Source organism: Mytilus californianus, unplaced genomic scaffold (assembly GCF_021869535.1).
Source record: "Mytilus californianus isolate M0D057914Y unplaced genomic scaffold, xbMytCali1.0.p SCAF_9, whole genome shotgun sequence".
NCBI lineage: Eukaryota > Metazoa > Mollusca > Bivalvia > Mytilida > Mytilidae > Mytilus > Mytilus californianus.
This window is the reverse complement of record NW_026262745.1, coordinates 95,528,766-95,546,883: the sequence shown is the minus strand read 5'-3', so window position 1 is coordinate 95,546,883 and position 18,118 is coordinate 95,528,766.

Below are 18,118 nucleotides of genomic sequence, written 5' to 3'. Positions count from 1 at the left end.
CGACATTATTTTTCGTTAAAAAATTGGAATTTAGCCTTACAATGCTTTTATTCCAAAAAACAGAATAAAGCCATTTTTATACAAATACCAATGCAAATGTCGATGGAAATGCATACATGGAATCCATATATCCTCAGATGTACAGACACTTTACAAAAATTCTTGTTGTTGCATTGAAGATGACATTTTGAGACTAAATTCATTTCTATGTGTTCGGGTTTTTTCGAGAGCAGTCCGGGCTTTTTCGAGTGCGTCCGTGTTTTATCGAGTGATTATACAAATTTCCTATAGCTTAGAATGTTATGTGTCAGTGTGTTTACGTTTAAAAACAATAAAAAAAGGGTTCAAATCATGTACCTTTTAAGGCACGAAACCAATGGATTCATCAGTTTGATAATGGTGTACTAACACTTACATTTTATAAAAAAAATTATCAGTCATTTGTATATATTGTTGTTTGTCACATCTTATAAATTACATGTATAGTATATTTATGATGTCAACAATATAATGTAAGCATAGACAATTTGGATTGAGACGTACGTACAAATAGTGAATTAAGCTGATGAATTATTCATTTCATTGTTAACTATATATGAAATTTAATTCAGATTTTATTGTCAATGGGAATAAAAACTGGTCGGATTAAGTGTGTGAATGTTTTTTGTTGTTGCTATTATCGAAGTTTTTGTGTGGGGGCAGGGGGCTGACCTCTTGAAGTAGAATATTTTTTATTACATATAAAAACGAAGATGTGGTATGATTGCCAATGAGACAACTCTCCACAAGAGACCAAATGACACAAAAATTAACAACTATAGGTCACCGTACGGCCTTCAACAATGAGCAAAGCCCAAACCGCATAGTCAGCTATAAAAGGCCCCGAAATTACAAATGTAAAACAATTCAAACGAAAAACTAACGGCCTAATTTATGTACAAAAAATAAACGGAAAAATAAATGTGTAACACATCAACAAAAGACAACCACTGAATTACAGGCTCCTGACTTGGGACAGACACATACATACAGAATGTGACGGGGTTAAACATGTTTGCGAGATCCCAACCCCCCCCTCTAACCTGGGACAGTGGTGTAACAGTACAACAGAAGTACGAACTATAAAAATCAGTTGAAAACGGCTTAACTCATCAGATTGATACAAATAGAAATACATCTATCAAAAACAATGCATTTTTCTGATTCTTCTCTGCTGTCCAGTAGGTTTCTTACTCCGTTTTTGAATAAACAGCTGCGCCATGGGCGCATGATACTCCAGTCGCGTTTTCAAAGAATAAAGTTCATTCTCTTATGGTTGTGGCTTATTATATATTTCTTTCCCGAATAAACATTTCTCATATCACACTGCACGGAATGTGATACGAAAATATGATACGAAAATCTGCGTTAATTTGATTTGCTTATCCAGCATGATAAGACGATATTACGGCATTTCCATTGGCTATTCGTTAGGTCATTGATGACCATCAAAGGTTACGACGATGTACATTTCATGTGCAAACTACTAGACCAACGATTCGCGGAATTTTTAATTTGACACAATGAGAGTATGAACCATAAGACAAATACGATTAACAACTTGTGAGAACGGGGTGTCGCTTGATATCAACTCTCGTTATTTAATTCAAGTAAGTAAGTAATTTCCTCTCGCTATTTAATCCAAATAGTAATAATAAACTCGCCGGAGCTTCGTTTATTATTATATTGAAATTAAATAACTCAAGATGATTTCAAGCGATATCCATTCTCACTCGTTATGAAACTTTTAAATAATTTCTCAATGTCAAAAAAAAAAACTAAAAGGGAGGTAACCCTAATCTATATAAAGCAGTCAACAAAGTTTCATGAAAAATCCTCAAAGCACTTTCAAAATATTGTCCGAAAACTGTAAAATCACCCCTTTTTAGCTCACCTGGACCCAAAGGGTCAAGTGAGCTTTTCTCGTCACTTGGCGTCCGTCGTTGTCCGTTAACTTTTACATTGTGTCATCCCGTGATGCTCGGATATATACGTTTAGAGTTTTAATTGCTGTTGAACAGATCACAATCTGAGCAGCCTAATAACTGTATTTTTATGTTAAGGATAGCGGACATTTTTTTCCTATGAAACTTATTGACCAAGTTCATTATAGATAGAGATACTGACTGTAAACAGCAAGAATGTTCAGTAAAGCAAGATCTACAAACAAGTCACCATCACCAACACAGAGAATTTTGTCATGAATTCTATTCTTGTTTTTAATGTAGAAGAGTGTCCTTTGTTTAAAATGCACTGCAGCACATAGACCAAAGTGAGCGACACAGGCTCTTTAGAGCCTCTAGTTTGTTTAATAAAATCCCATAACTCGGAAACGTAAAATCTAAAATTTATAAAATTCGAAAGGGAGGATACCTGAATAGATATAAACAATTCACCGAAGTTTCATGTAAATTGGTTACAGCGTTTTTGAGTTATTGTCCGACATGCTGACGACGGACGGACAACGGTATACCATAATACGTACCGTATAAAAACTCCGAGGTTCACCACGAAAAATATTATTAACTGTGACAACAAAAATATCATAAAATAAAGTTGAAATTAAAGATTATGAGTCACCTGCACTATGTTCTAAAGACCTTTTATAAATGATCCAATAATTTCTAATTTAATACTGGAATGTTGTGGTAGAACGTTTTCCGAACAGAAAATTTGCATTAGATTGAAAAAGGTTAATTTTGATCAAAGTAGTAATATGTTTTGGTGATTTATTGAGAATATATGATATTTTCATTCATTAAATTACATTTATAAACTAGAAAAGTTATTTTTGCAAGTCAAGAATACCTTTTTTCGTATTAAAATTTTCGTTAAAAAAACCCGGACCATTTTTTTTAAAAGCCCGGACGGTTTCACAGTTCCTCTCGAAAAAGCCCGGACAATAACAAACATTGAATTTAATGGTTAAATACAAGGAAATTGTGCTTCTTTGTTATTCAAAACATGTATAGTATTCAAAATAAGATGGGTAGTCAAGTAAAAAACTATTATAATTACGACTTAGCAGTTAATTGACCTGATCGCATGTTATATCACTCGAAAAAGCCCGATCTACACTCGAAAAAAATGGACAGATTCACTCGAAAAACCACGATCCGAGCCGGACACTATACCTACCGTGCTTTTATTACCTTATCAAAATTATGGCAACGTTATAGTGTTTGTGCTATATAAAAAAAAACCACAGTATTAATTGGAAAAAGGTTTAACTGAGGGTTTTACTATAAATTAACAAAAGTCTAAAATCACACAATTTGAATACTCTGTTTAAAATTGGTAACATGGATATACAAAGCTATCATACAATGACGGTGGTACAGAAATAGTAGAAATACAAAACTTTAATCTTATTCATATATTTTAATGCTGCCGTATATTCAACATATGTGCCATCTAAAAATAATGAGATGTATACATTTAAGTAAGAGTGGAATAAAACCTTTGAATTTATCATTAAGTAGAATGTGTATCTAAGGAATGATTCGAGTCCGAATATGTGGTGATATTCGGATATATGACACAATTTTCTTTAAAAGCTCGTGAAATCTTTTTGATATAACTTGTTTATTTCTGAACTATCATTCATTTATTTAATTAAAAGGGTTGAAAGTTTTGTTCTTACATTTACAAAATGAGCAATGAACTTGGCCTTGGCTGTTTGTTTAGTTACATTTTGAATAAATTTATGATTGTTTTTTTTTCAAATATTGTTGCAAAACCGTTGATCTAACTAAGACATATAAGATGAAAGCAATTCATCAAGATACACTATGTATTTGACTAGTTGATAACTGTTCAAAAGAATGTTTGTATGGCATGCAAGGCGATTGCCATCTTTCATTGTCGTTGCAAACACCCGCTTTTTGTTAATCTGATGATATATGTGTCCGTACTGTAGATAGTTGGGAATTTACTTAACTGAGGATATAGAATTCTGGTGTACAATATCACAATGATGGATGGTTGTGAATTGGAACTTGAAATGTATAGTGCCTTTATAGCACTATAGACATGAAAAAACTTTGTAGTGGAGAAAAAAGAAATAAATAGAACTATACATGATCTAAGATATGCCATAACAGTGGAAAACACAATACATTACATTACATTTTAGAGCTATGGAATGTATACAGCTATTAATAAAGACTTAAAATATTTGATGTCAGACTAATATTGATATGACTAATGAATTGTCGTAACATAAACAACCTTGACTGTGATAAATGACATATGTCAGACCATGACTAGTTAAGGTCTGAGATGTCAATTATCACTATGACAGTAAACTAGTCAAATTGACGATGATTTACGACTTGTCTAAAGACATTGTTTGGTCGAAATGAATATGAAATCTGACTGGTCGAAATCATTATGCCCCGTATGTGTTGAGGAACAAAATAATAATAAACGATCAGTCGACGCAAGATTGCCCAATGACTGTTGAAAAAAATGATGACCTTGACTGGTCGCCACATCACAACATCAAACAGAAAGATTTGAAGTTTAAAGAGACTTTTTTGTGACAATCTAATCAACCTGCACTGACTATGGGATGTTGTGAGTAAATTGCCAAAATCAAATTGGTTGTTGTCACTATCATTTCTTGATTATTGGTTGATATATAAGAATCACTGATTTAGTATTCCGGTTTGAAACGGATCTGCTAGGAGACGAGTCAAAAGATGTTATAATGAGTTTGAAAAAAAAAGAAAGTGAAAGATATTGAAGGACACTCAAAATTATAATTAGAAAACAAACTGATAGTCCCTTGTCAAAAACCAAAAACGATCAACAGACAAAATGAGTATGCATCACATAGAAAACTAAAGAATGAGCAACACAACACCTAATAACAACAGGTGAGTGTTGATGAAATCGATAATTGTGCATGCCATATTGCTGAATGATCAGATCATTAGTTGGGCACTATATGAAATAGAGAAAAGAGCATTGTGTTTAGCGTAACGATTTTTTCCAATCATTTTTATTAAATTTATTCACACCTTGAATATCTCACAAAAGCGTAAACATATTTCTCATCTATCCACTTATGTCAATCATTAGCTATTTGTTTGAAAAATGAAAGATGCGACTAAATTTTAAGTTTTCTTTTTTGAGAATAAGCTAAGTGTCAGTGAATGACGATTATATCAAGACACTCCTTTTGATTTGTGCAATTCATGTGAGTCATCAAGAAGGATTCCAAAACAAAATGAACAAAATATAACAATTTGTATCATATATATTATATTTTCATGTTGTGTCATTCTTTTTTATATATTAACATTCCAAGTTATTACGTGAAATTATCATTATTATTAATAATACCAAAATAAGAATCAGTATTAAAAAAAATAAATAAAAAATGTTATTCTACATGACCCTCATTGTAGATGAAATTGAGAATGGAAACGGGGAATATGTCAAAGAGACAGCAACCCGACCAAAGAGCAGAAAACAGCCGAAGGCCACCAATGGGTGTTCAACACAGCGAGAAAATCCCGAATCCGGAGGCGGGCTTCAGCTGGCCCCTAAATAAAAAAGTGTACTAGTTCAGTTAAAATGGACGTCATACTAAACTCCAAAACATATAAATGAACAAAAATTAAAAAACATACAAGACTAACGAGTGTCTAACTATACATTTATATCACTTTGAAAATTTTCTTTTTTATCCAGGCTGCATGGTTTTTAGAAAAGTTTAGAATTTTTAGTTAAGATTAGAATTTTTAAAACAATAAAGTAATTATTGTTTTCGTTTGTATTCTTCTTTCACTAAAAAATTGTGTAAACATCCATGCTATGCAAAACGAACACTTTGTATAGCCTACACCAATCGATGTGCTTATCATGTTGTTAGGGTTGAGTGAATGGTGATGCATAAATTACTTGCTTGAGTAGTGTAGTGTGTGACCGGTAATGTCTTACGGATATGACGTAAAGTACACAGAACCGTTGACTTGTTAATTCAAAAAGACAGACGAAAGTTAATATTTTGCTGTCACTGTTAACATGTTTAATATACAATACAACATTCGATTCAATTCAATATGGGTAGAATTAACAATAGAATGCAATATAAATACTATGATATACACTAGTGTTTATAATGAAACATATGACAACTGAAACTGAAACATTTTACCAATTAAATGTGATGAATGATCTGAACATTGCAATGGCATAGAATATGTAAAGAAATGGGGAAACTAGCTGAATATTGATTATTTTGGGTAAATAGCTGGAAAAACATTCTTCAAGTGATTGAATATATTTTTTGAACAGATTATACAGATATAAATATCTGCATGATCAATTACAAATATGAAGTACTATACAGCTTCCATGCTCAAATAAGATTTTGATAAAATTAAATGAGAGAATAAAACTGCACAACAAAGTTTTGTAAAACTCTATATAACAACTGGTTTATATAGGCAAATCGTCAGGTTACTCTTCATTATTGGAATTCAAGATGAAAATAGGAAACTCGGACAACGACAACGTTTAGAACAATCGATCTCTATAGACGCCATTCATAACCAAGGAATGAACACTTCAAGATCACAGAGGTTCTATATAATAAGATCGCAAGATATTAAAACATGATATCCAGCAGTGCATACGCTTGCTCAGTTGTCCCTGTGCAACTGTACATTTTCCATATGACAATGAAAGAACCGTACACTGTTTTTCGTGTTATTTCTTCGCAACTGAGTGACAAATTTATTTTTCCAAATTGCTCATCTTATCTTTCAGATGTTCTGTTAAATTATGATTATGAATAAAGCGATCTTGTGACTCTTTATATATGAATGGCCGTTCGGGTCATAATTTATTTTGTTACACGTACGCTAAAGGTATGCGTAACACTTTCTTCACGTACCCTGGAGGTACACATAACATTTTGTTCACGTACCATAGAGTTACGCGTAACTATTTGTTCACGTACCCTTAAGGTACACGTAACTGTTCACGTTTGCGGAATAACCTTTATACATTAAACACTATGAACGCGTCTGCTGGAGATTACTAATTGACCAACTAAAGCAGGCCTTTTTTACGACATTTTAAATGGAGGATGCAAGTATATTTTTAAATAATTTAAAACGAAAAGATGTTTTGTATGCAGATCCGTTTAGTGACGAAAAGTTATTATCAGTCATTTCAAGGTTATTCGTAAACTCCATCCTATGTTATTCTGTGAATGTTAGGTGAAATTTCATTGGATAATGAAATGTTTACACAGATAAGCCAATATTAAGGGAAAGGGCTGACAGGTTTTCTGTTGTTGTTAGCTGCACAAACAAACAGGTACCTCCAGGGTACGTGAGCAAACAGTAACGCGTACCTCCAGGGGACGTGAACAAAGTGTTACGTGTACCTCCCCTAGGGTAAGTGAACGACATGTTAAACGTTCTTCTAGCGTTTGTGTAAAAAATGAATTATGACTCGTATGACCCTCCATACATATGAGAATTATTACCCGTCCCGTATATGACATTTATGTAACTGATGAACCGTAAGTAATAGGGACCTAGGGTATCTAGATTTAAGTCATTGGCTCAACATAAGGGTCTTGATCTTTTGCGTTTGATTGGTTTCGCTGTTTTTCAGAAACAATTATAATATAAACACACTGGAAAATCAGTTACGATTAACACATATAACATGACTCAAACGATCGGTACGAGGCACAAACACAACTTGCATAACAAAAAAAAAAAAAGAGACGAAGGACAGAATTAAGAGATGTCGTCGTGTCTCAAAGATAGTTCAAGGTCAGTTAAACCTACTAATTAATTCATGTTCCTCAGACTAAATCGATATATATTTAAAACAAAACCATAAGTGACTTTTTTGCCAAAAAAATGCATTTGAGTGATAATGTTTGGAATTAGTGGTGCGCCATCAATAGATAATAGAAGTGTCTTTGAGTAAACCGGAAGTGGATTATTAAATCGCTTGTTTTGTATAAAAGTTCAATTAATATTTTACAATCATTTTCTAGTTTATCTGTTTTTATGTTTATTGGTAGTTTTTTAGGATGAAAAATGTTTGAAGACGGCTGTGTAATTTTAGTGCAAATTATATGATAGATATTTTTTCGAATAAAAAAACTGGGAAGATCTCAGGTGTAAGGGAATGTTGAACAAAACCTGCTCCACATGCGACACCTGCTGTGTTACTCGTGTTACTCATATAAGAAAAAACGCATTAGAAAATCAAGTTCGGTGGATCAGAAATAAGGAAGAGAGGACGGAATTGTGATGAGACGATTGTTAAATATAGAACCGATATTACAAAAAAGTCACCCAACTCGTGATGGCGTCCGTAAAGTATCAGAAGAAATGAAGTTAGAATTTATGACTAATGAATTATGACATTGATTTATGACACTAAGCGGACATACTGTTTCAATCATAAAATCTATTTCACGCATAACAAATAAGGCAACAAACTGTAAAAATAGAATAAAAAAACAAAAACATTGAGAACACTAACGTTAATAAACATGATAAATAAGTACACAAACTAATGAAAAATAAACAATATTAAGAACTATTTTCCTTACCGTAACCCCATTTTACAAGCTACTGGATTATTTTGATGGTGGTGTTGATATTAGATACAATCCTATGCATATATACACACGTAAAAATTTCTTTTTCTGTAAAAAAATTTTGTTTTGTCATCCTGGACGCTTTCAAAATTTATTATGTGTTCCGCTTATTTTTAAAGGCTGATCATTGACTTGTTGTAATTTAAACCTTTGTCAACACAATCGTATTCCATCTCCTTATTATATATAACTTGTTTATGGCAATAGTACAATAAGAAAATTAATATTTTATGATTCAAAGGACTTTCAAGTAATAAAAAAAAAATAACTTACCCGTTTCGTCTTCGAAATTAGCCAATGGTGATTAATGACGATAAACAGAAACTGTAAAGCTTATATCTTCTACTTGGTCGATACTTCTGCTGGTAGACTGTTAGTCGCCGAGGGTTTCTCAATCCAGTAGCCCAACCACGAAACTTTGATCTATCACGCATACAGTGATTCAACCAATTACATCTGAATGTTTAAAAGGCGTATGTCTAGTAGAACGTTTTCGAAATATCTTACTAAAAAAAAAAAAAAAAAAAAATAAATCTGACTTCGTTTTAATTTGTTTCTCTACTGGTTTTCCCAATTATATCGTGTCAAATTAAATGTGAATAATAAGATGTTATCTGAAACGGACATGTTTATACCTTGTGATGTTACCAGACATACTTTAATGCATGTCCCATACATTGGCAAAATATCAATTTTGATATATGCCGAACTTTAAATGGTATATAAAGACAATATTGACAGACGAACTCAAGAAAAATTAAAAAGAATTTTTTTTTTTTGAATATTTCAACAATCTATGCAGTTTATGACAGAAAATGGAATACTGGTTTAATATTGATAAAGATTTTCATAGAAAAGTAAGTCTTAATAATACTTATTTATCACAGAATGCGTTGTTTTTCAAACAAAAAATATTTTGCGAACTAGACTGTTTCCGGATTACCTACATTGGTTTCAAAAAAGTTTATTTTTAGCAAAATGATTTAAATAAAGTCTCCTTCTCACACGTGTTCAAATTTAGAAAATGTCCTTGATAACTGACACAGTACATGCTTACTGACAATATTATTTTAAGGCTACGTATTGAGGTTAGTGACAATAGACTAATGTGACGAAAACTGTGATAAATATGAACAGTCTTTATACATATTTGCCCATTAAATGATAGTGGTTTAACAGCTCTATGATTACATTTGATCAAAGCCTAGAAAAGGACGAATGTTGCTGTTTGTATTATATCTATTTAAAGTAAGTTCCCTTGGAAAATTCAACAGTACAATTAACAAGTTCTTAAATATAAAAAGCAAACATATCACAAGGTAACGGATAATGTTTTCAAATTTATCAATTAATTGTAATTTCGACGGATCTCTATTGAGGTTGGCCATAAACTGTGATTTATAACAATACAGGAACAATTCTGTGATTAAAGGGATCGATTAGTACCGATAAGAAAGCCTACAGCCTGTCGATAAAAAGTATTGCCAAAACCCTACATAGATATTGTCAAGAAGAAAATCTACAGCTTAATTCATCCATCATAGTCATAGCAAGAGTATCTAACATAATTCCCTTTTTTCATTACCAGTCAGGGGCATTACTTAAATAAGTAACAATTAAAATTACCTATACAAGTAATGTTGAAAACGAGGCTATTTTAAATATTACTTATATAAGTAACTTTTCTGAATATTATTTTTATAGGTGTCCAATTATACAGATTTTAGTAGCTTTAACAAATTTTCACAGTCATCTGGTTATTTTTCCCATGAAATATAAAATCTAATCCTTCTGAAACACTAATTAACTTTCTGACGCACTTATCTTTCATACTGACGCTTCTGGGTCAAAGATTGGTCTCATGGGACTATTAAATTATCATTTTCCTCCAAAATCTTGAAGGTAGACTGATATAAATAGATAGATACTTGTGAATTAATTAAGACTTGAAGTTATCTATAACTTGTAACCAAAATCAATTACATATGTTCCTTCAATAAGTGTTATTACTATTTTTTTCAAAAATGTATAAAATAACTTATTCAAGTAATATTTTTGTCATTATTTTTAAAGTAACCCTTTATCTCTGTACTCCTCTCAAATCTAATAAATTCTTTATTTTATGATATAAAATGATGTAAAAATTCATGAAAACTACATTTAGTCTATGCTTCTATTGAAATTTAAAATAACTCTATTAAGTAATTTTATTATTTTTAAAAACAAAAATTACTTATATAAGTAACTTAAAAAAATAACTTGTTTAAGTAACGCCCCTGACTGATTACAGGAAAAAGGTTTTATATGATTTGCAGCAAAAAAATTGGCAATCACTTTTTTTGAAGGACAAGTAAGAGAACTTCTGTTTACTAAGGTTGTGTGAAAGTGTAGTGTACAGAGTCGAAAAGTCATAACTATAAACCGAGTTGAATAGATTATCAAAAGCACGTGCTTTATTTAAAACATCCAGTTTTTGGCGCTTCAAAATAATTGATACCAGTATTTGCATATGCTTCATTACAAAAATGAATAACAAGTTCTTTATTAAAAGAAAGGTCACTTTTGAACATCACAGAAATATTAGTAATAGAACACTTTTAGCTATAGAAGCCGAGATAAAACGATTAAAGAAGGGTTTTTGTGTAGTGTATGTATGCAATTCATATTAGGGTCTTCCAATATTTAGAAGAGGCCTTAAGCTATGATGTAGTTGTGACATGATTATTTACTAGTTGACTCTCGATGTAGTGGATGACACTGCATGTAGAAGAATTTATAATTTCATTCGTAAGAACTTCTGTGTAGTATTAACATCATACAACTTCCACATTGCATGTTGCTTTGTCAGTCGGTAATAACACAAACGCTTTGTGAGTACTTGATTTTTTTTATCCTAGAAATGGGCCTATATAATAAAGAGACATTTATAATAATAGATCACGTGTTACTTCTATATTCCTTCCGTTTTCGACAGTTTTGACAATAAAATGAAGGGTCATATTTAATGTCCTGAGGACTCTTTTTCCAATTTGTTGTCTTCGGAAGACAATAATTTGGTCCTTTATTAAAGAAAATGGTGTATAACCTCGCAATCTAGAATGGTATTGAGGTCCCTTGTCATAATAACAAAATGCACATCTCAATGGGAACATATTTAAACCTCAATGCGTCACGGTCACATGTTGAAGGACCATTGTTTCTTTACTGACGTCTAATGTTTCAGATGCGTTTCATTATCCCATAATATTGTCATTTACACCTAGTGTATACACTGTCTTTAGTCATTTAGTTCCAAGACAGATCAGAAATGTTACGGGAATGCTTAAATTTTAAACGGGATTGTCTCTGTACGGTTTCAAGTGGATGAAATTTTATAAATCTAATATTGTGTTCGTGCCTTCCTAAATGTTTGTCAATCAAACTTTTAAATTTCTAATGTCTGCGGAACAGGTATAGATGTTTGTCCTTCATATTGCATACCTCATTTCGGTTTAGTTCATGTTGTAGAATATATAGGTTTTTCAAGCAATGTCAGAAGGAAAAGAGAGAGAAAAATATCTTCAGTTCATTGATGACCGAACATACATGGAGCAAGCGATTTAAACTACAAATTCAAACGAAAAATCTACATCAAATACATTTTGTGCAGATAAACTGTGCACATTTGTATCAGTGACAAACACACATGTACTTTTAGGAGTTTAACTGTTTTCTAAATATATGATTAATTAACTATTATATCCTGATAAAAAGAATTAAGGGTGAACTTTCTCTTAAAAAAAATATTGTAAACATTTATAATTAGAGGTCTCATTAAGCTTACATTTCGCAATATTTGGAATTATGTGTAGTTTTTCCACAAGCGCAGTTGTTTACTTCATACCTTCATTACTGGCTGCATAAAGATCTTCAGAATCTATCTCTTCCTCACTTTTGACTAATGTCTAAAAATAGAAATTGAGTAATCATATGCAAACGAATTAGCCAAATTTGTTTATAAAATATGAGATAAGTCCTTTCCATGCAATCAATGATTGATGACATGTGAATTTTATTGTTTTGTGGCATTTCAAAATTTATATGCTTTACAGAGCCTTTCGCTCTCACTTGATACTATCTAAATCTTCATAAATAGCCACTGTTCAACATTGTAATCTAGAATTTAATTTATTACCAAATATATTTTTTTATTGCTGATCATTTTTTTTTTTTTCAAAATACAGTTTATCTTTATATAGTTTTGCTCAAAACCCAAAATTTGGCAAAACTTGTCATTAAATAGAAATAACTCATATGAGGAGTAATCTGACATTTTTGGGGCAAAAGTGTTCTGTCCGTATATCTTGTAATTTTTGCCACCCATCGCAGATTACATGTTTTTGTTTTGAAAACCATGGCAAAAACATGTTTGTTAACCTAATGATTTATTTTTACCATGTCAGTCTGGTTGGCAGGCAGACAGGACCATGAGGCATATGATTAAATTAGATACCTTATCGATGAGGGTGGCTACGTTTTGATCTATTTTTAGCTTCAGATGTGAAGATTTTTGTAAAAAATTACTGACGACGGAAATGGAAGATAAACGATAGCAATAGCACAGACGAGCTAAACATTGACCTAAATAAGAACAAAATGTTATTCAAACTAATCAACTGCATACATAACTTATTTCAATGTTGTTGCTTCATCTGATTTCTTTTAGTTTCAAGGCATGACCACATATCTGGTCTTTTGTGTGGTGTTGATAAGTAATGCATGTAAGATACATTGTTATAAATCCAAATGAAAATTTAAACAAATATTATAGAAAATAGTTTCACAAATTTATAAACAAAGTATACAGTTAAGTCAGCATTATATCTTGACATACATGTAGACATTAATAATGATAGTTAAAAACTAGACTTGACGACAAAAGTGATGATTTCACCTTCCCAATAGTAAACTTTCCATTTCGCTGTTGCAACAATTCAGCAGCGCCTGCATATGGAGTTTATATCTCCCAGTTGATACGATATTCTAGTGCTTGCGTTTCCTACCATGATTTCCTTGGTAAGGGGTTACTGCTCACAATGAATTTATTACACCAGGAGTTCCTAGTGTTAAAGTTTAATTCATTCCTACGAAACGCCATAACGAGTTGGTTGACCGTTATGGAATATCTGTTTCGCAGATGACGATGGATACGTTCCAATCGTCGTTTACACAATCCCGTACTCCTTTCTCCCGAATGTGACCTACCGAATCAGACTTATCGCTAGGGTTTGTACTTATACGAGTAACACGCCGTGTGCCACATGTGGAGCAGGATCTGCAAATCCGAAGCACATTAGATCACCCCCGGTTTTGGTGGGGTTTGTGTTGCTCAGTCTTTAGTTCTGTTGTTGTGTTTCGAGTGCTGTTGTTTGTCTATTGGTCTTGTTTCTTTTTTAACCATGGCGTTGTCAGTTTATTTTCGACTTGTGAGTATAAATGGCCCTCGATATCTTTTGTTTTTCTTTTATTTTCTACACCTTTTCATGGCTATACTCGCCTTTTTTACACTGATATGAGGTTGAGCAATCATCAATCAATCAATTTATTGTTAATATATATATGATTAGTTTCCATTTATTGAATGGTGTTATTCAATATCTATAAATAGTTCTAGTTATAGTATAGTTTTCAATCTTTGATTCAGTAATCATGTCAGTCGAACTTCATTAAGACAATGTTGTAACAGCATTCTATTGTTGTGGGCGTTCTTTATTTCAGTGATTGGACTACCATTGCTGATAAATATTCCGTATCAACTTCACGAATAATACATAATGGTCTTGAAATATAGATGCTAGGTACTGATGTTGTTTATTGTTATTGTGTTCTTTTATTTGTCTTTGTATATTTTTAACCTTTACTGTATAGTTCTTTTTTGATAATATACTTTTGGTGTGGCTCGGTATTTATACATCCCTTTATTATGTTACTGTGACACATGCCGTCATTGCCTAATATTTTCGAGTATCAAGTCCTGTCTACGATCTGAAAAATCAATTGGAATGTGCAAATTGCCAATACACAGAAACATGAGAAATATTGTCAAAAAATTGAGAACATACTAGAATAGAGTGAGAAACATGAAACCTAAACAATAGTAATAAGTCATCTTTACTCAATCATTCTGTGGTGAATTCCTCTCAAAATGTTCTGTACGAAGGCGGGTTGTTGGAAAAAATTATTTTCACTCTCTAAAAATACCAAAGTTTCTCAGCATAGTCACAGAAAAAAAAAATAACTGTCAAACAAAGGACCCCAAAAAGTACCTAAAATCAAGCTTACTGTGTATAGTACACAATTCGTGTTCAAAACACCAAATTTAGTATTTTGATTGGATGAGAACAACTAGCGAATTCCAAATGTAAATGACCACAAGGCCAAATATCCTGTTTATGCTCAAAATGCAAGATTTTTTATTTATATCCCATTATAAAACCAGCTTATTAGCTTTTACACCCACACCTACATGTAATAATACCTATATAATTTTGTTCCCTCAAAGCAATAGCAAAATCCAGTTGTCAATTTTTTTATAACTGATTAGTTCTGTTTCTCATAAAAAACGGTTTTCGGGTTAAGATTTTGGTGGTCAATGGAAGATAATTTAAATAATTTGTTTACCACTATTGTGTTTAAAATAAAGGGTATGTTGCAAAAGGTGAAGGATCAGATTTAAGCGCTTTTCCCCTCAATCTATCCTTATATGGAAAAAAATTACTCAACCTATGGCAAACAATTAATTTATTACCAAAAACTTTGAAAAAAATAACCACCCAAGCCCTCTCTCCGACCTAAAATGTATACGGTTGTCCTCTTTTACACTTTATAACCCTCTTGCTGCCGCCAATTTAATATGTATGTATTTTGTGAGCCAAAAAAACGCCCACGTGACATTTGTGACGTCACATGCACAACAATGACGTCATTCGATAAATGAAGTCATGCTCTTATGACATAACATTCAGAACCCATTGGAGAAAAATATTAAAAGGTTTAATCTTCGGTAACTTATCATAAAGATGTACAGCAATGATTTAAAGATTGCATAGTTAAACATATGGACATATGTGTCCATCCTGCATTGCAGATGAGGACTCATGTGCCCACCAGCAGCAAGAGGGTTAATATCAAGCTGTAAAAGTTGTGTCTTTTACGCTCACCAAATAATTTGTATATGAAGGTGACTGTATGTTACAATGTACATGCAGATAATACCGGATACAATGACTTACATTTCAGTCTGTTTTACTTCAGAAGTCTATCAATTGATAATCAGGACAAATGCGTTTTTTTTTTGCTTTCTTTAGATCCATATTGCTCAAACTAAAGTTTGTCTTCAGTGTTTTTATATATTGTTGCCTATTAATCGTTGTTCTTTTGTTTTTTATAGTTTTTCTTCAACTTCGATGACATTTGTGTAAAGTCGAAAATAAACTGACAGCGCCATGGCTTAAAAAAAAAGCTTAAAAGACAAATAAAAAGACACAAAACACAACATAGAAAACTAAAGCCTTTTTAATAAGAAACTAAAGGCTGAGCAACACAAACCCCACCAAAACTGGTGTTGAATTCAGGTGCTCCGGAAGTGTAAGCATATTCTGCACCACATGTGGCACTCGTCTTGATGCTCTTGTTAGTACAAACCCAGTGATTAGTCTTATTCGGTACGTAACTTTCGGAGTAAAGTGGACGGGATTGTAGTAACGACAATTGTAAAATATCCGTAGTCATCTGATAAACAGATATTGCATAACGGTCAACCAACTCGTGATGGCGTCCGTAGAATTTACAAAGGGATGATTTTAACTGGAAAATAAACTCCATATGCATGCGATGATAGAATGTTGCTGCATAGAAATAGAAAGTTCACAATTTAAAGTTGAAATCATCTCTTTTGTCGTAGAGTTTTGTTTTCAACCGACCCTCATTGTCAATTTATAGATGTTATTCAATATATGAGGCAGAATTAACTGTATCTGTTGTATCCTTTATCTGAAGTTCGATGGGATAGATGCGTTCAACATTGTCACCAAATTTTGAATTATCAAGTGAGGGAACATCACCTTAATAGCGGAAAGTGAAGTTAAAGGATACTAATAAAACGTTTTAGCTTAACACATTAAAAAGAAGCCAAGTACGATATGAAAAACAGCAAATTGAGCTCTAAAAAACATTGAATGATATGATATGCAATATAAGCATCTACCTTTCGTTCTCTTCTTGTTATTAGTCATTATATTATGAATGCATTTACAAAATATTTTATCTAACGTGAACATTGTATACATACATTACTCATGAGAACACTCAATAAATCATTTCTTAACATAAATTAGTAAAACTAGTAATCTATAATGACAATCAAAGATAAAAAGACTATCATAAACCATTCAGATTTATATATTCAAAGTGTAGTTTGTAAACAGCTTTAGTGTTCACACCGTACTTCAAATTACTATTATCTTGTTTAAAACCCGCCACATACGATCATGTATTCCCGCTGATTAATGCAAGAAAGAAAATTTTGCATTAAGTGGGTTGTTAATTGTTTCAGTGTTTAAGAATGATATAAAAAATCAACACAATTAATGATAATATATAAAAATATGTAGTATGATTGCAAATGAGACAGTTACTGAAGAGACATTAATTGTCGAAATGCGCATCTGGTGCATATCAATTGGTACCATTAATGGTGTTACTATCCACCAGAAACCAATTGACATGAATGTTTGCAAATGACTTCATATACGACTTCGAATAATGATAAAATGAAAGTGAGTTAGGAAAAAAAATCAAAAACAGATTGTCCCTTGTTTTTATGGTTTCTGTCTGATTTGGACAGAAAGTCTATTTAGTTCCCATTTTTTCATCTTCAACAACATCGAAACTGATAATACGAATACAAAGTAGATGAAATATAATGTGTCAGACTTAAATACAACGGAATTGTGTTTTTGTCTATTTAATGGATATTTACTTATCGCACCAGTCCCAATTTTACTTTTTATAACTGAATTTTTTATGTAAATAACTTCCGACAACTGTTCGATAGATATGTTATAAAAAGGTATTTACTCGACGCTGAGGTTGACAAAATTCGGGAATTGCGTCAAAACAAAGATTATCGATTAAAACCGGTAAAAGTTAAACCACATAGCTATATTACGCAAGTCTTGGTTCATTTCAACGCTTCGATGGTCTAATGGAAACGTGCTCGCCTCGAATTAGGTTTGGATTTTAGCCGAGTCATGACAAAGTTTTGAAAATTGATAGTGGCTTAACATCCGTCAAGTGCACGGCATTTACATGTAAGAGCAAAAACTAATCGTCTCGGAAACAGAACGGGAACTGGTGTCCTGTAGGGTGACATGTCTTTCTTCGGAATGTTTCCAT